This window comes from Liolophura sinensis, chromosome 1, assembly GCF_032854445.1.
Source record: "Liolophura sinensis isolate JHLJ2023 chromosome 1, CUHK_Ljap_v2, whole genome shotgun sequence".
Lineage (NCBI taxonomy): Eukaryota > Metazoa > Mollusca > Polyplacophora > Chitonida > Chitonidae > Liolophura > Liolophura sinensis.
This window is the reverse complement of record NC_088295.1, coordinates 85,515,371-85,537,975: the sequence shown is the minus strand read 5'-3', so window position 1 is coordinate 85,537,975 and position 22,605 is coordinate 85,515,371. Positions and strand designations below refer to the sequence as shown.

General features: G+C 40.3%; 1 protein-coding gene across 2 annotated transcripts in view; it reads left to right on the top strand.

The window, feature by feature from the left end:
• The window catches only part of LOC135461920 (roundabout homolog 1-like), a 224,465-nt gene that overhangs the window by 111,954 nt on the left and 89,906 nt on the right, over positions 1-22,605 (top strand). For both annotated transcript variants that reach the window (XM_064739205.1, XM_064739206.1), the window contains exon 6: positions 271-591. The gene's annotated coding sequence lies outside the window, so the exon portion shown is untranslated. The remainder of the gene's footprint in view (positions 1-270; positions 592-22,605) is intronic.

Genomic DNA, 22,605 nt, shown 5'->3' with positions numbered 1-22,605 from the left:
GTGTGCAGAGGGGGAATGTTGGATGTGTAGATAATCAGGCACAAAGGTAAACAGGCAAGCGGCCTGGATTACCCATGGGCAGGTGTGTGTGGGCTGAGGCTCAGAGCTGCTCACCCACACTTAGGAGCGGTCAACTGATGGACTCCCCTCAGATTTCAGCTCTGTAGTTCGTAACCTCTTAAATAGAATCACTGTAGCTTGCATAAGTGGACGGGGCTACTCCTTCCAGGTGAATAGCTGGTGTTAATAGCTTGTTGTCTGTTTTTGCAGGTGTTTGTTGCTGACCGCTGACCGGGCCAGTCTTGGATGACGCAGCTGCACTGACTGGCTGCAGACTGCTCGACGAACGTTAACTCTACAGTTGCTGATCAACGTACGCTGTGATGTCTGTCATATTTTTTACCTTCAAATGGATTATTTTGTGAACTATATAGACATGCCAGGATTTGACTTGCTCAACTGATATTGTTGTGATTGTGTGTCTGTTGCTTGGACTAAACTATACTCTTTGGAATTTACATGCACTTGGTTGGAAACCATAGCAAACCTGTCTTGGATATCAGTATAAGGTGTTCAGCTCCAGCCACACTGGTGAGTTACACTTTTGTAACATTTATCTTTGTACTGTAATGCTTTATTTCGCCAAAAGTTTTACAGGTAAATGTGCACTTTAAGAAACACATTTAGACCATTATGTGATAGTTTGATGCCTTACAGTTTGTGGAATGTACAATTTTCCGATGAGAAATTAATCAAGTTTCACAAGAAACTGGCTCTAAAAAGTGGATGAATTGTTCAGAATCATGCAAAATATGTAATTTGAAAACTGCTAAACTTTAGGTGAAATACAATAGATTTTATGGTGGTTTATGGCCCTGGCTGCAAGTTAATCCAGTTATTTGATTGATGTCATTTTATGATTCTTTGTTGACTTTCTAGTTATAAAATTTTGCATATTTAAACAAAAGTCTTCCAAAGGCTGACAGGCAGGACTGAATTTCCTGGAATATCAGTTATAAAATGAGAACGTGCTCCTCCTGACAACAGATTGTAACACAATCAGTGTGTAGTATTACCAAGTGTGTAGTTAGGTGAATGGTTCTACAAATTGGGAACCTCTAGATTTGGCAGGGATTTTGTTGGGCTGTCTGTATGTGGTGTGTATTTAGGCTGTCCCAGTGTTAAAGGGGCCTTGGATTACCTGTATCTAATTGTCACACCTGAGTAGTCTTATAGAGAGTGCATGCATGGCTAGCATAGTGTTCATGGGGCCTCTGGTAGGCGTCTTCAGTTACTGCATACAACCACTGCATATAGAACTGCAGAAAGAGGCAAGAAAGCTTGTTTGAATTTCCCATTACCCTCATGGGGCTATTCGCTGGATTTGTGATGAGGCCTATTCTTACTGACCTAGTAAGTGTGACCAGTGTCTATGATGTGATAGGATTGATAGAATAGCAGGTACACAAGACTCCCGCCCCTCTGGTCTCCCAACAAAGCAGTGCCCTGGTGAGAGAAAGATGTGGTTTGTTCTACCCTAACAGAATTAACCCTCTAGCACACACATGGCCAATACAGACACTCTAGCTAATACAACAATGTGCTAACTACATATAAAGGTGCAAGGATGTGTGAACGTGCAGGTCAGTTTACCTGTTGCTATCTGGCTCTGGCAACCTACACTGTACAGATCTAATCTGGTCAGTGCAGTGCATGCAGGTGCAGCTCTGTGAACGTTCACCCTGCATATAATGTTGTTAACTCAGCAAAACTTGTGCGGTGTTCCTCATATTGACACTGTAACAGCCTCAGACCGCTATGCAGGATATTCCACACGTCTTGTGGAGGCAGCAGATCCAAATGTGACAATTTCACATGAGGGTATTTAGGAGATAATGAAGTTTGGCCTTTCTGCTATTCCTTCCTGGCCATTGTCAAGCTGCCATTGACTGCACCAGCTGGTTCAGATGACAGAAATGACATTTCACATGCCCCAATCATCTTGTCACATTTCACATCCCTCCCTCAAGAAGAGTCATTCTCTCTAAGTTGTTGTGCTGTTGAGTGTTAACCCTAACATGAGATTCTTCTTTAGAAGCGACATGGTTATGGAGGGAAAATGGGCATGTTAAAATGTGGTATTAGCATGCATGTGTATGCACGGTATACAGCAGCCCCGATGAACACTGGGCTTTGGTGTATAGTGTGGCTGTAGAAAGGATTGATGAGGGAAAATTGCTGAACTTCTATTAAACTGATGTGATTTCTCTCAACTGTTGGCAGAATACAGGTCTTCAGTTTCTTGAACCCAATCCTATGGGGAGGGGGACGATAATTGGCCTGTCATAAGGATTGATGATGTATGCAATCTAGTCCCTATAGCCAAGTTAAACTGGATAACTAAATAAAACATTGTCCAGCTGTTATTAAAAGTTAGACAAATGTCCTTAAGCATGAAATTGGAAAGTTGTTTTGAATTCCCTTGATCAATAGCTCCTGCATCTAGTATACATTAAAATTTATTTCATTCAGAAGGAAGATGACTTTTTATATCTCAGAAGTCAGTGCAGATCATGAGCTATAATTTTATCAAATGCTGAATTAAATTTAAAGGATGCATTAAAAACAAGTATATATTTTATTTTTATATGCCTGAATATTATAAACATTTTGAACAATTTTTGGTAAAATTTAGTTTTATGTGTTTATTATAATTTACATCCACAGGTATGTGTTGTAGGCAAGTGAAATAACTTTTGAATTTTGGCTCAATGTGTATCTGATTCAACATCCAGAATATTTAGGATTAATGCTGGTAGTTTGAATGAGTAGTTTTAGGGGAGATCGTGTATGGCTGCAGGGGTGTGGTATCATTGGGGATTGTGGGTTAATACAGTGTGTGGGCATGGTATGGAGGCATAGAGATGACCTATAGGAAGACATGTTAGTGGATGCAGAACAAGCAAAAGATCTTAGGATAACAGGCGTCATGTTCACATGATACCAGCTTTAGAACAACAACAACTACAGGGGGCAAGTCTTGTTGTGATGTTGCCCGTCTTAAGAAATCGCCAGGGATTATTTGGAGAGCTTGCCATGAACTTTTCCTCGGGGTCTGTCCGTGGGGAGTTGAGGGATTCTGACACAGGCCGCACTCTCTTCTGGTTGATCAGGGTCGTGGAGGAAAACCATCAGCCCGAGTATCACCTTACCACACAGCTTTGTTCAATCCTGAATAGACAAGAAAGAAAATAATTATCTGTGAGGAGATTGGTCGTCTGAGATTTCAGGAAGTTTCACTTGGTGAGGATATGGTCAGACTGTTTGGTTTGAGGAGGTACTGGAGACCTTTGGGCTCACACTGAGGTGACAAGACTGCCATAATACACTTGGGGACACAGTGAGAATATTGGTAATCAACTGTACAGTGGGAAAAAAAAATAAGACAAAAAAAATGCATCAAAGATTCCCACTCACAAAAAATCTAATTTTATGTGAAGTTCCAAAGAAATTTTTTTTTCTTTGTTAATGATTATAGACACCTTTTCGCAAAGTTTCTCTTTTTTCTTACATTTTTTGGTAGGGAAGACACTGTGTCCTGAGATGTTACTGGCACGCAATCCAGTGAAGAATTACAGCTGGGTTTAAACAGTGTTGGATGGCAGTGTTTTCACACACCTCTGCGATATGTAAAACATGTTGACGGCTTGAGCGGGCTGTTTGTTTGTGACACAGCCTGCCAGGGTAAAGGCCACTCTACCTTGCCATGAACACTTTTGATGTGGCACAGACTTGGCAGGCAGAAAGCTTCTTGTCAAGGTGTGAACAAAAATGTGCAAAAAACTTTTAGGATTTTTCAGTGGAAGGCACACGGTTACCCGCAGACCCCTGCTGACCTTGACAAGGCAGGGACTACAGAAGTGGCCGATGTCAATAAGGTAAACCACTTGAGCGGAAGTGCTGAATTTACATTGCATTGATTCGTTTGCACTTCTTGTTTCGGGGAATCAGGCACTGTGGCTAGGAGAGGGCATATGTGAGTCCTGAAGTCTGGTCGCGTTTACACTGGACTACACTGGACAAACAGGCAATGTGTGTGCTCTTTGTCCTCTCTCCTTCTCAGACAATCCAACCATTTTCTCCCCCTAATGTTGTAATGTGATTGTGGCAAAGGTGTGTCTTTGCTCAAGAAGAGTCCAGTTAATATCACGATGACAGTAACAGCAGTCAATTTCACGTGTGCTAAGGTATTATTTGCTTGTCTAACTAGTGGGTCTTGTTCCAAGTTATTGGCTTGATTTGTAAATGTAAGTATAACTTTCTCAGTTCTTTGGTGGTTTGTCTTGAACATTGTTTTGGGAATTGACCTTGTGATTATTGACCTGGAATGTCCATTTTCATTGACAGGTTGTATAGAAATGCATAGATTTTTATGCCAAAAAAATTAATGTTGAAATAATTGTTTTAATAATTCAGGACATAAAGATATCAGATGATGTTAAAGTTTAGCATATAAGCATTTTATGAAGTTAAAGTAAATCTTAGGTGTCTTATATATCTGTAGGTGTTTGTCTGATCTCCTCATACCTTCTAGGACTGGCCTAAACAGCTAGTGGGATTCAGTGGATCATTTTCACAGTAACGGCATGGATTTTCGGGTTAATGCTGGGATCAGGTCCAAATTCGCAATAACAGTATTAACTGGTGTATCTGGGATACTTTATGGGCTTCAGTGTGGCTGTAATATGGTCAGGGTTTGTTTCTCTGTCAGGACGATATTGAGATAGAAATGGTTCTGAGTTTGTGCTAACTGTTACCTGAGGACTTGGACACTCACAGTTCTCTCCCTAGATTAAATGATGGCACTCAAGTTTAAATGTGACTGTTGGCCAACGTAATAGAGCGGACTAACAGAGGATTGCCTGGTCATTGTACCTACTGGGCCAGACAGAACTAATCTGAGTAATGGCTGTGATCCAGGCACTTCATCAGTCTCAAGTAGGGCCAGTGGTAATCTAATACAGGCCAGTCCGTAATCCCCAACACCAAACATCTACACCATGTTGTGTCCATACATGAGGTATGTCATACAGGCCAGTCCGTAATCCCCAACACCAAACATCTACACCATGCTGTGTCCATACATGAGGTATGTCATACATGCCAGTCTGTAATCCCCAATACCAAACATATACACCATGCTGTGTCCATACATGAGGTATGTCATACAGGCCAGTCCGTAATCCCCAATACCAAACATATACACCATGTTGTGTGCATACATGAGGTATGTCATACAGGCCAGTCTGTAATCCCCAACACCAAACATCTACACCATGTTGTCTCCATACATGAGGTATGTCATACAGGCCAGTCCGTAATCCCCGACACCAAAGACATACACCATGTTGTGTCCATACATGAGGTATGTCATACAGGCCAGTCTGTAATCCCCAACACCAAACATCTACACCTTGGTGTCTCCATACATGAGGTATGTCATACAGGCCAGTCTGTAATCCCCAATACCAAACATCTACACCATGTTGTCTCCATACATGAGGTATGTCATACAGGCCAGTCTGTAATCTCCAATAGCAAACATCTACACCATGTTGTCTCCATACATGAGGTATGTCATACAGGCCAGTATGTAATCCCCAACACCAAACATCTACACCATGGTGTCTCCATACATGAGGTATGTCACACAGGCCAGTCTGTAATCCCCAACACCAAACATATACACCATGGTGTCTCCATACATGAGGTATGTCATACAGGCCAGTCTGTAATCCCCAATACCAAACATTTAAACCATGTTTTCTCCATACATGAGGTATGTCATACAGGCCAGTCTGTAATCCCCAACACCAAACATCTACACCATGTTGTCTCCATACATGAGGTATGTCATACAGGCCAGTCTGTAATCCCCAACACCAAACATCTACACCATGTTGTCTCCATACATGAGGTATGTCATACAGGCCAGTCCGTAATCCCCGACACCAAAGACATACACCATGTTGTGTCCATACATGAGGTATGTCATACAGGCCAGTCTGTAATCCCCAACACCAAACATCTACACCATGTTATCTCCATACATGAGGTATGTCATACAGGCCAGTCTGTAATCCCCAACACCAAACATCTACACCTTGGTGTCTCCATACATGAGGTATGTCATACAGGCCAGTCTGTAATCCCCAACACCAAACATCTACACCATGTTGTCTCCATACATGAGGTATGTCATACAGGCCAGTCTGTAATCCCCAATACCAAACATATACACCATGTTGTGTCCATACATGAGGTATGTCATACAGGCCAGTGTGTAATCCCCAACACCAAACATCTACACCATGTTGTCTCCATACATGAGGTATGTCATACAGGCCAGTCTGTAATCCCCAACACCAAACATCTACACCATGGTGTGTCCATACACGAGGTATGTCATACAGGCCAGTCTGTAATCCCCAATACCAAACATCTACACCATGTTGTCTCCATACATGAGGTATGTCATACAGGCCAGTCTGTAATCCCCAATACCAAACATCTACACCATGGTGTCTCCATACATGAGGTATGTCATACAGGCCAGTCTGTAATCCCCAACACCAAACATCTACACCTTGGTGTCTCCATACATGAGGTATGTCATACAGGCCAGTCTGTAACCCCCAACACCAAACATCTACACCATGTTGTCTCCATACATGAGGTATGTCATACAGGCCAGTCTGTAATCCCCAACACCAAACATCTACACCATGGTGTGTCCATACACGAGGTATGTCATACAGGCCAGTCTGTAATCCCCAATACCAAACATCTACACCATGTTGTCTCCATACATGAGGTATGTCATACAGGCCAGTCTGTAATCCCCAATACCAAACATCTACACCATGGTGTCTCCATACATGAGGTATGTCATACAGGCTAGTCTGTAATCCCCAACACCAAACATATACACCATGTTGTCTCCATACATGAGGTATGTCATACAGGTCAGTCTACAATCTCCAACACCAAATATATACACCCAGTGTGATCAGTTGGCAAGCCAAGATATGCCACACCTTGACAATGTCACATTAAACATCATGCTCAAATTGAGCTGCAAAATTATCAAGTTTTTAGTGGTTTACTATGTACACTCAGCCAACAGCTTTCCAGGAAAGCATTAGTGTAGATTCAATTGTAGAATCGTATTGTTTGTGCATCTGTAAAAAAGATTTATATCTCAGTTTGAAATTTCTCATAGCATATTGCTAAGGCCTTCCCTTGCAAATGGTAACCTACTGGAATTGACTATTTTGTTAAAGGAAATGTTCTTGAGTTTTTCCAACGGTTTCCATACACAAATTTTTTGCATAAATTTTGGTTGGATAGCTAGCTGTAAAATCTTGCACTTATGAACACATCATGATATGTTTGATGGAGCTAGGATTGAGCTGTGAATGTACATGGTCAGGCCATAATGCACTGTCAATATTTATTTTAATTTCAGCTGCTTGAATTGTTTACACTCTCCTACAAAATAAGCTGTGTCAACATTTCAGGAGTCACACAAGTTCATACAGATTTAGGGGGGAGACAAATTTGCAAAGTCAAGCAGTTAAAAGAAGTCGTTTACTATTGCATTTTATCAAGCAAGTACCATAAAATCATGTATTTATATGCACTGGTTTGTAAGAGATCCCTGATTCAGCATATTGTACTAGTATTTCCAATAGGCAGATTTTATTCAAAGTTGCAATGTAATGCATATTGTGTGGCATATGTATCTGTGTGTATTGGCCTGGAAGTTTTGCATGTAGTCTGGAAAACGTTTGTTTGAAGCTTCCTTGAATTAGTTATGTATTAAAGTGCTTAAAACCAGAATCCAATATGCTTGAGCTTGTTTGGGCCATAACAGTGTTTTTGTAGGATTTTGAGTATCATGAAGGATGGGCTGAAGTGTGAGGAGGATGTAAATGCATTGTATATATTGCCCAATGGTAAGATTCTTAGATGATACCCTTGGGGTGTGTTCCTGAGGAAAATGCATCAAGTCTTACATTAGGGACTATTTTCATACCTCTAGTGATATAGTGTAATCCTTAATTAAGATTTTACTTCTGAGTAATGACTATTAGGCCTGACATGTTGTCCGTGTGTGAGTATGAAGAGAGTTGTTAGCGATGACGAAACGCTTTGCACAGGGGAAATACTAATATCATATCAGCGGAGAATACAGTATTCATTTTGATTGCAAGTCATTAGGAAAGCTTTTATGTTGATTACTGGTTACGCTTTGTATTGAATTTGGAGATATTGGTTGTTATATGATACGATATTAGCGTGAAAAACCAAGGCAGAGAAAATGAGATGATAAAGTACATTAGGTAAAGTAATTGTAATGTCACCTAGTGTAGGGACCCTGGTATTAATATACATGTGTCTGTTTGGCTGAGGGTAATTAGTCTGGACTGGGTAGCCATTCACTCTGTTTGACCACACCATGGTTTCACATTAGTCCCATAATGGTGGCTTTAATGGCTGCTTCCAACTATGGTGTATGAGAAGCTAATAAAAGGGTCTGATTTATGTATGGCAGGGTAACATGGAATCATAGCTAGTGTTTGTATGGTACCAGGATGTGGGCTCCACTGGACATGGGTCATTTTACCAGGAAATGAAGCAGTGAGTTTGGTTATAACCAGTGTCCAGTCATGCATGTGCCCATTAACTTCCCACCCCCAACCTCTACACTGCTGGTAAAAGCCTGGGGTAGGACAGGTGCTGGTAGAAGTCTGTACAGTGCCTTAATCAATGCACAATTTCTGACCACCATCAGCTATACACATTTGTATTCATTTACACCAGTCTCCCGTTAAATCCAATTCTGTTCCTGTGTAAATTGCCAATATATCTGCTGCTGTCATTTTCACAAATCAGTTCCCAGACTGACTCTCGATTTGGGCTTCTCCAGACTTCTCGCGTAACACTCGAAGATTTGACGGGTAGCTGTATGGCTGTGCTGACCTTATGTAGATGTAGGTACGTCAACCCGAGCCACTGTAGATATTTCTTATTCAAGTAACGACCAAAATGTCATTAATCATCTACCAGCCAACAAGTCCATGCTTGAAAGAGCATTTGCCTTTGTCTTGGATCTGGTTTTACTCTCACTCTATTATCAAAGTGAGCTTGTACAGATACATGAAAAGACATTTTATTATGTACATATATTGTACTAATCAATTTATCTAGATATTTGGGTTATAGATTGTCCTGGCTTGTGCTAGTGCTGCTAGGTTTAATGTGCATACGCAGATGGAAAATACCTGTAGCCTGTGCAATAACGACACACTACTGGTAACAGGTGTGTCACCTTAACTCCTAAACATATACTGAGTTGAACTTAAAAATCTGGGAGCTATGGACCGAAAACACATAATAGCAAAGTAAGAAATATTGGATAATTATTTTCAGGTGTATTAAAAGTTAGCTAAACAAGTACATTACAGATGAGCCATAATGAATTTCAATGCAAGATTTATATCTTTCAAAGCCTGTATGTATGATGAGTATATGATTTAGCCGGTCAGCTGAGTGCACACAAAATAAGGACGTAGGCTTTGAGGTTAATGTATGGGTGACAAGGTACCCTCTCCTCCGGCTGGTCAGTGATTGATTACCACTGTCTCCAGGCCTTGCGAGGGGTCAGAAATTCATAGACTGTGAAAACAGCTGTAAATGAAGTGTCTGCGTGATGTCGTTTTGAAAGGTGGATATTGTGTGTAGTACATTACAGATGAGAATCGACAGGTGAGAATGGTCTACAGGTAACAGGGTTCTTAACCACCCTGGTGATATGAACTATCAGTCACCTGGAAATAGGATAACTTTTGTGTTGGGTATGTGTCACGCCAGCGGTCAATAGGGGGAAGATTGCCCAGTGCATGGCATAGTGTACAATGTAGTAGTGGTCATTTAAAACAACGTTCACCAGAGACGCGAGCCTGATGACCTACATGTACATGCGTAGATATCTATACTGCAATGACTGGTCGGTCATATGATACATCATGCTCTATCATCATATATGGCTAAAATACATGTATAAAGGAGAAAATATTGAGAGCTAATGCTATGCTAACATTACCCTCTGCAAGCCATTGTCAGCCTCTGGAATTACTGGAATAAACCATATCCACGGAAGTTTTTTGATGTCTGATCTGGCAGATGTATGTGATTCCCCTACATGTACCCTCAGTTTATGTGCTCAGAGAAGTGTTGATTCAACTTCACACCAGGGAACATGAGTTCAAGGTTTTTGATGGACTACAAAAGCTGCAAAACTACAATTAATTTATGGATTTGGTCTTTGTTCTAGTTCCTCGTCAATGAAATATGGTTGAGTGATTGACACCTAATTTAAGTCATTAACAACAGGTGTTTTGGCCTTACAAGTATAGTTTTTTTCTTTTTGCTAGCCTGCCTGCATGAAGAACTTGTTTGAAAACAGACTGACATTTGTTTCGGTGAAAAAATCACGGGCCTAATGCAGAAGACTCTGCATGATGATCAGCCTGAGTGATGGTGGACAAAGCTGTGTAGGAAAAGGTGATCTATTTTTATTGCCTTTCATATTAGCTCAATTAAGCTGTGTCACCTGTGAAGTGCAGTCTGACAGAGAAGTTTCGCATAAAACTTGTACACTGGACAAGAAGTTCATGTGTTTGCGGAAACTCTGATCTCTTTTTCATGGGAAAAGACAAATAGACTTTCTTTGTCTATTTCTTGAAGGACAATACATTAAATGTTTTCTGGCAATGTCTAATATAAACTCACTGAATCATTAAATGTGAATATATCTTATATGTACTTGTGTGTAATCTTGTCCATTTGACTATGACTTGTTGGCTTTTCAGGAAGGTATTTCGTATAGAAAGGGAATTCTTGGTGATTCAGTTTCAGTTGTGAAGTTTAAAATATAGGCCCTTCTTGGAAGCATAGTACTTGTGTGAGGGGTAATTTTTAAATGCTCCTTCTTGTTGTGTCTTAAACCATCCTTCCTGGTAAAGAGCGATCTGTCTGGGTTGATGACCTATTTTGACATAACTGACAGATTGTGAATGTCCTGCAGACAGTTTGGCTCAATGCCTGCAGAACACTGGGGTCCACAATATTCAGTCTCTTATCAGGGAGAAGTGTGAAGTTGGTTTACAGTAGAGGATTTGTGGCTCAGTTCCCATTCATACCCTTGTAGGTAAAGCCTTCTTGATAAAAACCTCTCACAAGGCAGTGCTTGGAGTTTGAGATCTGATAAATGCTCTTATACCTGTGGGTGAGCCGTAAAGGTAACAGGTGGAGACACCACCTGTAGTGGCCAGGTTAATGATGGTCCAGGCTAACATTTATGTACATTCAGGCTTAACGTGTTGGCTGATGGACATACCGGTACAAGGTACATGTAAATGCCAGACCACAATTAGGATATCTGATTGGACAGTAGTAGTATGTCAGCTGTCCCTATTCCAGCTACATTTATGTTTGCACTGATTTTTTCCTATGTTGAGAGTACTTCCCCTAATTCTGTTAATAAAGTTTTGGTTTTAAAGAAATGCAAAAAATCAGCTGAAATTGCAGTAAAACTGGGGTAGTTTCAGCTTTTGCACTGTTGTGGGGCTAGGTGTTCCATCTGTAGTTAATTGTAAAGCCGTGGCCAATGACAATGTAGCTGTTACATTATAAGCATGTGATACTACAACAAAGAACTTGTTTACAGTTTGTACCATAAGAAATACATGTTATGGCTAGCAACGTTGGTTTTCCTTGTGTCTTGGTACATAGATCAGGATTTAAACGGTTATACAAGTAATTCAACTGGATGCTGTCCATAGCTATGCTGAGTACTTTTCAGTTGTTGCCGAGTTCATTTAAGAAAGAAGGTGAAGGCAGTGCAAGTTGAGTAAGGTGGAAGGCTGATTCATCTCTCTGCTGAAGGTGGAGGAATTCAGTCCTGTGAGACCAGAAAATGAAATTATGAGATATGAGACAGTTCTGTGGCTGGTGGTCCTCCCAGGATAGTTCAAAGTGACTCTCCAATCAGTGTCTTGTTGTGAAAACAAATTTGGTCAAATATCTGGTGTCAGTTGTTATTAGGGGGTTTCTGTGGATCCATTGTGTAAGGTACAGTGTGGACAGGGCACACTCCCGTCCTAGTCAACATGGCCGTATGCGTGCTGCCACCAGCTCAGTTGACATAGCCCTGTGTTACTACACTGTCATATTTAGAATATTAATCGAGTGGTTTTCAGGCGTAATTTATTGCAGTGGAGTGAGTCAACAAGCTAATTTCCATGTCTAAGAGATTCCTCACATGCAGGGTTTGTCACAGAGAATCACAGGCTTGATTAGATCCAGCCAAGGATTGTGGTCGAATGAGCAAACCACCATCTTGGTTTCTGGCAAGCGCTCCCTTGGGACAAGCAAGAGAAACAGCTTAGCCATCAATGTAGGAATAATTCCTCTCAAGTGGAATGACTTGACCTGATTAGTCACCGTCACAGCAGATGCTGATGTAAAGTGTTGTCTATATCCGTGACTTCTCCCAGGCCTGTCACAGGTAAATGCTCACATACCGCTTACAATGACATGAGCCCGAGAATGTTGACGGGACAGTGCTATTAACATTTGCTGTGGCAATAAATCATTAAAATTCCCATGTGTAGAATAATATTATGCTTGTGCATGGCATAATGGAAATCACTGTTGCTTTTGTCATTTTGTATTCAAGGTTGTAAATTGGTTGTATTTATTCATTTAATTTGCATTTGGTTTCCACAATGAACATACAAATTGGGAGACCGTTTTACCATATATTTAACATATTCAATATCTTGTTTTTATAGGTCCAGTGTTGGGGTTTTGTTATCTCTTCTTGCATATGTGTCTTTGTCACCCAAGTCTATATATTTTGATACTAACATGATGAGTGTCGCAATTATTGCACTTAAGCTTTTGTACACTGTGACAAGATATCTGTGTTGGTGTATTTATAGGTGAAGGTAAATATTTGCCTCTTGTCTGTGTGAAAAACAACTCGGCCTACAAGCCAAGCTCTTGGTCTTAATTATGAGTTCTCAGAGTTGTCGGCCATGATGCCTGACTTGGAATCCTCACAGAAAATTGGACATGTAGCTGTGAGGACTAAAAAGCCTCCTTCTCCTCACCAGTCTGGAGCAGTAATGACTTATTAGCCAGAAACATAGGTAGACCTTGGCAGCATATGTCTGGCCAGGTCTACCCACACTAGACACAATACCCTGCTACGTCTAGCCTCCAGCATAAGTCTATGTGCCCAGACAGCTCCCGTCTGTACACACACACCTAATTAGAGTTGGGTCTGTCTTATCACACTTCCTTGCTCTGGTGAAACTTTCTGTACTATTTTGTCCTTGATTCCTGACAATAAGGATGGAATCATGAAGGTGTAAGTAATGGGGATGATCATGGCCCACTGGTACAAAGCTGCTGTGGCCACAATTTATTGGTATCCTAAGGCAAGTTCTGGAAAGAACCGTAATCTAGATTTACACCCAATGCACAAAACTGCCCTAGCATTATTCAGTTTAACTGCGTTACAGTAGTTTGGTCTAAATAAAATTGATGTTCCATTTGGGTCAGACATCGAGCCAAATTTTAATTCATTTAAACTGTGCTAAACAGGGTTTTTGGCATTACATATCTGGGTTAATTTTCCATAAAACTTGTTGGTACAGACTAAGTGGCTTTTTTTCACCATAAATTGTTTATTATAAGTTGTCTTTTTTGGCATATTGACATTAAAAACAAATTTAAGTAACATTGTGATCAGATATAGGTTGATGTCAGTAAGGCAGCCTATGTTGTGAAATCCTTTGGAAAACTAAAATTTCTGCAAGCATTTATTGCTAATGTTTGGAATGAGCCTTAGAAAATATCCCAAATTTTAAACAAGGAAAACCCATTCTGATGATATTTTGTGATAGGTAGGTCTGTTTGACATCCTTCAGCATACTTAGCTTTCTGTATTCTACATCAATGCGCATTAAATTGCAATGATAATATCACCGTATATGACTTCCCATAAAGCAGTGCCTAGCGTATCTGTTAAATTAATATGTCTTCTCATTAGTGGATGAGGCCAGTGTGGGTATGGACTGTACAGGGACATTGATTGTATCGTGTTAGTGTGAACTGCTGTCAGGTTCTCCACGTGAGGATCTCAATGAGCACATCCCACAATGGGCTCCCTCCCCCCCCCCTCTGCTAACTGCCAGACAGCTGCCTCCGAAAGGGGCCTTTTTCCTCCTCATTGCCAATTCTCACCCGTCTCTATTGTTGTGACTGGTTTTCTTTAAGGAATCCTAGGCAAACACTCAATGTTGAATGTGAAGTGTAGCCTGATGGTCAATAGTGCCAAACTCAGCTGATAAAAGGACATGCATCGACTTCCAATAGAGTTTGATACAGCTCTGCAGTGTTAAGGGTGTTCGTGGTTGTCTGCATTAACACGTCAGATGTTGGTTCTACCTGCAGAGTTTTGTCAACTAGCACATGTTCCTACCGTGTGGCTGTAATGGCCCAGCAATGATGCCCAGGTATGGCTATACTAGCCTGTAACTGGGCTCTATCACTCCACCTGGGCCTAAACTCTCCATTATGGCAAATTCATTAGGCTCAATTCATAGCGTAGAATACAGAGTATACCAGTCACTTAGAGGTATTGGGTATTTGAGAGGAAAGCTACCTTTCATGTCTCTGTTTCTGATATCTGTGTGGGGACATTCTGCAAAGTCTTTTAAAGTAACCTCCATCGATGGAAGTCCCAATTTGATTCAAGGGTGACATAAAATCGAAATAATGTCAAAAGTAATGATTAAGATGCCTTGCTCCATGTTGTGGTTTAATTTTGCGGGCTTGTGATGGGGTTTGGAATCAATAGAAGAAATGAGTGCTGTTGGGGACAGGATTCTGCCATTTTGATACAGAACTCTGGGTGAAGGCAGCTCTTTCATCCTCACATGTACGCACCAGCAAGGCTTGATTAAATCAATACAGAGTATTGTAGCTGGGGAGGAAAAGAGAAGGGGGGAAAAACTGCTGACATTCACCGTGCCCTCCGACACGCTAGTTTTCTATGCATCAAAGGTGCCCTAAAATGTGGAAAGTAAACCTGTTTATATTTACCATGTTCATATGTGTTTTGTGCTTGACATGAGTTTTTGTCTTTCTCTGCTTTGGGATGGGTTTTTTGTGTCCTTTTAGAACACATTATTGGAGGAAAACACCTTTAAGTGACAGCTAGCCCTGATTTATGTATTTTCCAAAGCTTTAATGTGTACAGTAAATGTGAATTGGCATAAGTTCACCCTATCTGTAACGGATATGATATTCTGGAAACCTTTTGAAAAAGGCTGTGTTATTATTATGTCATATCACAGCGAACATGAAACTAGTGGCCTGGTGTAGCTAGAACAAAAAGCCTGGACGATATGTTACTTGTAGCAGGGGAAATAAAATGTCACATGCATCGTTGAATACTGTCATCAAAGGCTGTAAGGTCATTTGTGGCCGGAACTTCTCACCTCTTCTGGGAAGGGCAAGTGTATGTTTGGTACTTTTGAAAGATAAACCTGTTTTATGTCTGCCTTATACATGTAGTAACTATCTTAATGCAGCAGATTGTGAAATTTGTTGTGGAGAAATTTGTTTGTTCCTATAAATTTATTTGTGTGATTTTTGTTCAACACCATACACCCTCACTCTCTCTGTTTTGGATCCTTTGGTGAGAATAAGCAGTTGATTACACCTGTGTGGTTGTATATGCAGTTGATTACACCTGTGTGGTTGTATATGCAGTTGATTACACCTGTGTGGTTGTATACGCAGTTGATTACACCTGTGTGGTTGTATACGCAGTTGATTACACCTGTGTGGTTGTATACGCAGTTGATTACACCTGTGTGGTTGTATAGGCAGTTGATTACACCTGTGTGGTTGTATACGCAGTCTAATTTTCCGTGAAGACTACAGACCTTTAACCCGTATGGTGTGCATATCTGTATGCCACACATGGGAAACTTCATGCGTAACTTGCCATAGGTCTGTGGTCTTTTCCAGACCCTCTCCGGTTTTCCTCACCCATAAAACTGATCCACCAATCTAGTTTGTCTCAAGCTTGCCATCATATTATTAAAAAATTCTTGAGTGTGGCATTTAAATAAGCAACAACTAAATAAGATGATTTTTTTGCCTTACTCAAGAATTTTTCGGTGAAATGATCTTCAGTGAATGTTACTATAAACAAAGAGTCACATGAGCATTGTCATCTGCTTACTGGTACCAAAGCCCCACAAACATTAAGAATGAGGAAATAGAATTGTCCTTGTCTATGAAAGGGATTGAACATGCACCAAGCCTCTTTACCATGGAGCCATGACCCACTCTGTGTCCCTGGAAAGATCTGTTGGCTCTGCTCTGTGTGGCCACAGTGTGCTAGCACCGGTAGTTGTATTGTTTCTGTGAGGTTGCATGCTGAGGCATAATTACAGACACTGGCCCAATTTCTCACTGTCTGATAGAGGTTATAGGAGAGGAAGGGAGGAAGCCGTTGGCTCAGTGCTACTGACAGCTCCTCTGGTGGGGGAGAACCATGACAAGGTCTCACTGACTTCTCCCCCTCAAATCACCGTGATGGCATCTTAGCCGACTTGCAGTGATTACTTCCAGAGAAGGCTGGATCTGGACAGTTTGTCGATTTTCATCACTCCATTTGATACACCTGTAATTCTCAGAGAAAACACACAGAGTGAGAACGTTTGCAGTTCATATTCCCTGACATCCAACATCCGATTGGGGACGTGTTTTCCTCCATTGAAAAGCTGTCTGATATTGAAGACGAGTGTGGGCAGAATGACAGCCACATTATTACCGTTAAGCACGTTCAGATGGCGAGACGCCATGGAAACGAATGTTAGATTGAATGACAGATAGTTGGACGGCCATTGTCTCTCCTGCTGTGGAGATCCCGTTACCAACAACTTGATGCGAGACAATGAGCACAGTGGTGCAATTTAATGGCATTCTTCAAATAAATGTCTCGATTACTCATATTCTGCACAAACAATGGTTTAACAAAGTTCAAACAAGGCTTGGCACATACTTCCGCGAGGGACAATGAAGGCATTTGCCATTGCTGATACAACTGAACTGGATGTGTGTTTTGGCTCCTTCTAGAGAAATTGGATCTGAGGAGTAATTATGCAATTGACATGCTTAGATTGGCCTAGTTGATGTCAGGATTGGAGGGTAAACGCATGTCCCTTTATCATGAGGCCTTTGACAAACATATACTGATGTGCTTTCATAGTTTGAATGTCTAATTTCTTGTCAGATTTTCTAGAGTAGTGATATAATAAATAACAGAACATATAACAGCTAATGCAAAAGCAAAGATACTCCGAAAATAATGAGAAGTCGCATCGAATGAACTTTGTCGTTAGGCTGTGGTCCCGACATTTAAGAAATTTGAGGTCGCAGTCAGTCTTCATGAGACGTCTGTAACTTTTCTCTAAAGATACCGTGTGATACTCTGGAGCATCTATGCTTTTGCATTATACTAAGCTTATTGGTGGATCAACACGCTTCTGGTCAAAGCTTCCTTCAAAGCAAAGTTACAGATGTTTCACGAAGGCTTCGACCTCAAATTTCTGAACAAATGTCGGGACAGCAGCCTAATGCGAGTTCATTTGATGGGACTTCTCAGTTTTTTCGAAGTGTCTATGTATTATGCTAAGCTTATTGGTGAATTAACACGCATACAACAGCTAGATTTTTAAACTTTATATAGTCCAGAAATGAAAGAATGACTGGTTATAATAATGTACAAGTACTTGCAGCTGACTGTCATGTATTCACTGTTTCTGTTTGTGTTATCTTTTTGGCCAATTAATACAAGATCCTGATAAGTTAAGCCAGTTGTCTATACATGTAGTTCCCCTGAAACATCCATGTCTATAAAACATTACCTATCATGGTAAATTTAATTGTAAAAAAGATCTCCTACAATTTGTTCAGTGAACACAATATCAAGCTTTGACACAGGAATCCAGATGTGGGGGTTGTTGTGTATGCTTTCTGCTGCGTGTCTGGCTTGAGTCTCAGAGGGTTGTCTGGAGGTGAGATGTACACAAGCCTCTATACTTGTCAGCTTCCACCTTTAATAATTTGTGTTCAAGTAGCCTTCCTTGTGCAGAACATCCGTGACAGCAACAGTGGCTACATACATGTACATGCGAACGTGCCACAAACAAAAGTGGGATGTCTGTGGACACAACCACCGTTCCACAATAGCAACCGTCAGATCTGCCCTGGAGGCTGTTTTCTGATGGCTGATATGATACTTATTCAATGTCTGCTCTCAGAGCACAGCCCCACGAGTGTAGAGTTTGAACACGACTATTATAGGACAAACTAACCCAGTGTGCTAACTGAAGTTGGTCAGAAGAATAGGATTATAAGGTTGTTGACTGAAGAATTACCATGGCTAGGTTGTAAGAGGTCTTTAGATGTTCTAAATGAAAATTACCAGGTGTGTGTCTGAGTCTTATGTGGCACCCCCTGAGAGAAGACCCCCATCTGTGGGAGGGCTTAACCTCAGCGCCCTTCCCAGTTTGCCTTACCCTTTATATTTATCTATAATGAATCAATGACCGCAGGGTATTATATAGCTCTGCCATGCAGGTATTGTAAGGTGAGGATACTACTCGTGTTTGATCTTCTGATCTAAGATGGCGTACAGATTTAGCCGGGATTATGATGTTAATCTCTACTGTATTACCTAGCAATGACCAGGTGCTCCCGACAGATGGTTTTCTTCAGTCCCTCGTCTCACCTTTGATGTTTAACCAGCTCACATCTGTACAAGGTGATTCTCAAACTCTGATGTCCAGACCCATCTAAGTCTGTCCCATGTATATGTATAGGCGTTTGTTCTTATCAACAGCCCATGTGGATGCTAGCTAGCATCTGGATATAAGAATTAATACATGTCTTGGATACACCCATCATTGTCTATTTTACTTTGAATTTTCCACAGCTTTAAGTATCTCTAGTGCAAGCTACTATATTTGAAACTATGAATTTGCAGTAATCTGACCTAACTCGCTTATGGGATGAGTTTTATTCAGCGGTTGTGGGAACTTTGCTGGAATATGTGTATTATGGAATGCTCATGAGTAGAATAAGAATAAATGAAGAGTTAATAATTGCTGAAGCAATTGTAAATATTGGATTAAAAGAATGGATGTAGCATAATTTTTTTCTGTTTTTTATTTTTTTTTGTGCAACGGTTGTGCTGAATGGTTAGTACATACACTGTCAGAAGGGTAATCAATACTTTTCACACGTATGTAGTGATTAACCAGCTGTTAAGAAACAATTCAGTGAGCAATGGGTATTAAGGCTGAACTGGACAAATTCATTGGGTTGAAATATTAATGAGATTGGCTGATCTGATATAGACGGTGAGTTACTGGTTGTAGAGACTGAGGTTGGACTGGTCTTATCCATGAAGTCCAGTAGTTCAGGCTGTACGACTGTTCACAGCAAATTGCATTGGGATAGCGCCGCCGCAGGCTTGAAATGGTTCAGAAGCCTGGGGAGTATTCATGTTACCTGGCAAAAGACATTGTGATGGTGACAGGTACTCCTTATTAAGACTCCACGGGCATGGCTTTGTTCCCGCGGGCAGGGTGAGGTTACCTTGAGCTCTCATCCAAGACCTACTGTTTTGTACCTGGTAATCATAGATCTGTCATCAGAGGCAGCCAGCATACAGGGGTTATAAACGCTGCTGTCAACACACAATGCCTCCATCACATTTCCATGCATGGCTTGTCGCCATAGCAACACTGCTGGTATATATTGGTGCTACACTAATTTCAGTGACAAAGGAGGTGCGCATGCTTTCCATGGATATCTTGGATAAATCAATGCCATTTCTCACCCAGCCTAAGTATAGTTATTTTCTCCCCCCTACTGGAAGGACAGCAGTTCTGGAACTGCTTTAATGAATTTGTGAGCAGTTTGAGCTAAATTGGCCTCCGCACAAACTGCATCTATATGCAGATGGCCAGAGATAGATCAGCTTCTTGTCTCCCTGGCCTAATCTAGGTCACTTGGCACTACCTGCAGGACTATATATCATAGTCAGGGGGTCAGCTAGGCTTTTTGATCTACCCAGAGCCTACAATAATAGCCACATTTACTTTCAGGTCCTGTAAAGCTTTTAAACCCCCGTGTTAATGTCAGAATTAGTGAAAATTAACTGCTCTATCCACATGGTCATTTAATATTTATCACACTGAGGTGGCAGGTTAATAATTATTGTAGTGAAAATAGACATTACCATTAAAGCATTCATTGGTGTGCACTGTGGTTATTTCATCCTTTATATCAACAAATCTATGCCTGTAGGGAGTGGTAAATATCCTCACTGACATTACCAGTAAAAATCTGTGATAAAAACTGCGGTAGATGATTCACAGAACCTGTTCCTTGTTGAAATCCTCACTACAGTAATGCAGAGTTCCTTCACATAGTGTTAACTGCTTTTCCCAATCCTCGAAAAAGACCAAAATAATGTAATTTGTGTTGTTTTTCCGTCGATCACACGTCTTGCTGAAGTCCTTGAAGCATTGTTTTTTATTAGGTATAGGAAGACAGACAATATGTCATCTTGCTGAAGGTGTCATGCCATCACTAGAGACACTTTTTGGGTGATCATGTCCTACAATTCTCCATTGTATACATTCTACATACACTTATAAATCAGACTGTTCTTTGTTTATATACAATGCTGTTATTTTTGCAATACCTGCTCACTGAACTGAACAAGCCTGAAGGCTTGTTTTATACAGATATATTTTTATTGATTGGTCTTTTAATTGAGAGGAACTCTTCTTCCACAGCAATTATACTTTCCATCAGTTTGTATAGATAAGTAAAAGGTTAATGCCATTTTTCATTTCCTTCAGACATTTGTCATTCCAGTTGCATCCTTGTTGATGGATGCAGAGAAGGGGAGGTAACTAGCATTAGTGAATGTCTTTACAAATGCATTGAGCATCCTTCACTGTGGCTATGGTTGTTTATGTATTTGTCTGGTTTAGCAGGATCATACATGTAAAACAAATTTCCAGCTGTTGATCAACAACAATATTAGCTGAATATGGTGAATTTATGGTTGATGAGTTCATCATTAAAATCATGACAATTTTATTGACTTATGGTACATTGCACGTAGCTTTCTTGCAGTGCAGTGGTCACATTTTTCTTGTACCTACATAAAACTGTACCAACCTGTAGCACTTACTGGACAAGTATGGTATCTCTGGCTTTTTGATTTGATGTGTGATAAGCATATATAAACATTAATTAATTGTCATTTCTGTCATCATTTGTCAATTGCTAAATGGTCTAATTTATTGAAAAAAAAATCATATCTCCTTTTCTCACACATTTAGCTGCTGATATGATACTACCTGTTTATTTCTATTACATGTATAGTGGTGTCTGTACTTAATTTAGCCAATTGAGTGCCACTTCAATTAGGGACACAAAAATGTTAGTTAATGCTTCACATTCTACACTGACTGGCTCTGAAGTAAAAAATGTCAGCAATTCTACAATAGAGGCCTTTGTTAACGTGGTAATCTAACTCTTTATAATCTAAGAGAAACATAAAATAAGAGAAAACTTACCTGTAAGCCTTTATTGCTATGTCTACTGCATGACTCAACCGGTGTTGTTTATTACACTCACTAACATTTTTTAAGCAAATTTCACAGTAGTTAAAGCACCTGGTGATGATTGACAGTAGTCTGTTCACCTAACTGTAGAGACTTTTGATTGATGTGAACAGTACATGACACCATGCAGGAAACATGAAAGTGAGAGAAATTTTTTACTGTTGTAATGTGGTTGTACAGCATGTGAACAAGACCCACAGGTCATTGTTGTATTTCATCATCATTTGTTTTATTTTCCATGTCATACTTGTTCAGGCAACTATTTTTCTATCTCTGAAATCTGTTCAGATGATGATAGCTAAAGGAAAAAATCTCCATGTCATTGTGACCAGGTGTTGTGTACATTTTCCTGCACTGTGCATGTTAGTGCCATATTGCTGCCTCCCCATCAGCCACATGTGATGATAGAATTTTATTTGGACTGATATGTTTTTTATTCCCCTATGAAAGTCTTTTTTTTATTGATTCTACATATACTTTAAATTTCATAAATATAATGTTTTATATTTCATAAATATAAAACATGTAAATTCCATTTTGACATACATTATGTTTATAATCACAGTGAAGTTGGTTTACATTTATTGGTGTGCAACATTAGGATCTACCTCTTCTAACTGGGCTTCTGCACAACTAGTCCCTTGGTTCAACAAGAAGTTTTTTGAATTTCTTTTTTGTGTTTGCCTTGGATGAAGACAAGTTTCTCTGGCACTGCCTGGGTTTTATTGCCAGGAAGTAACTT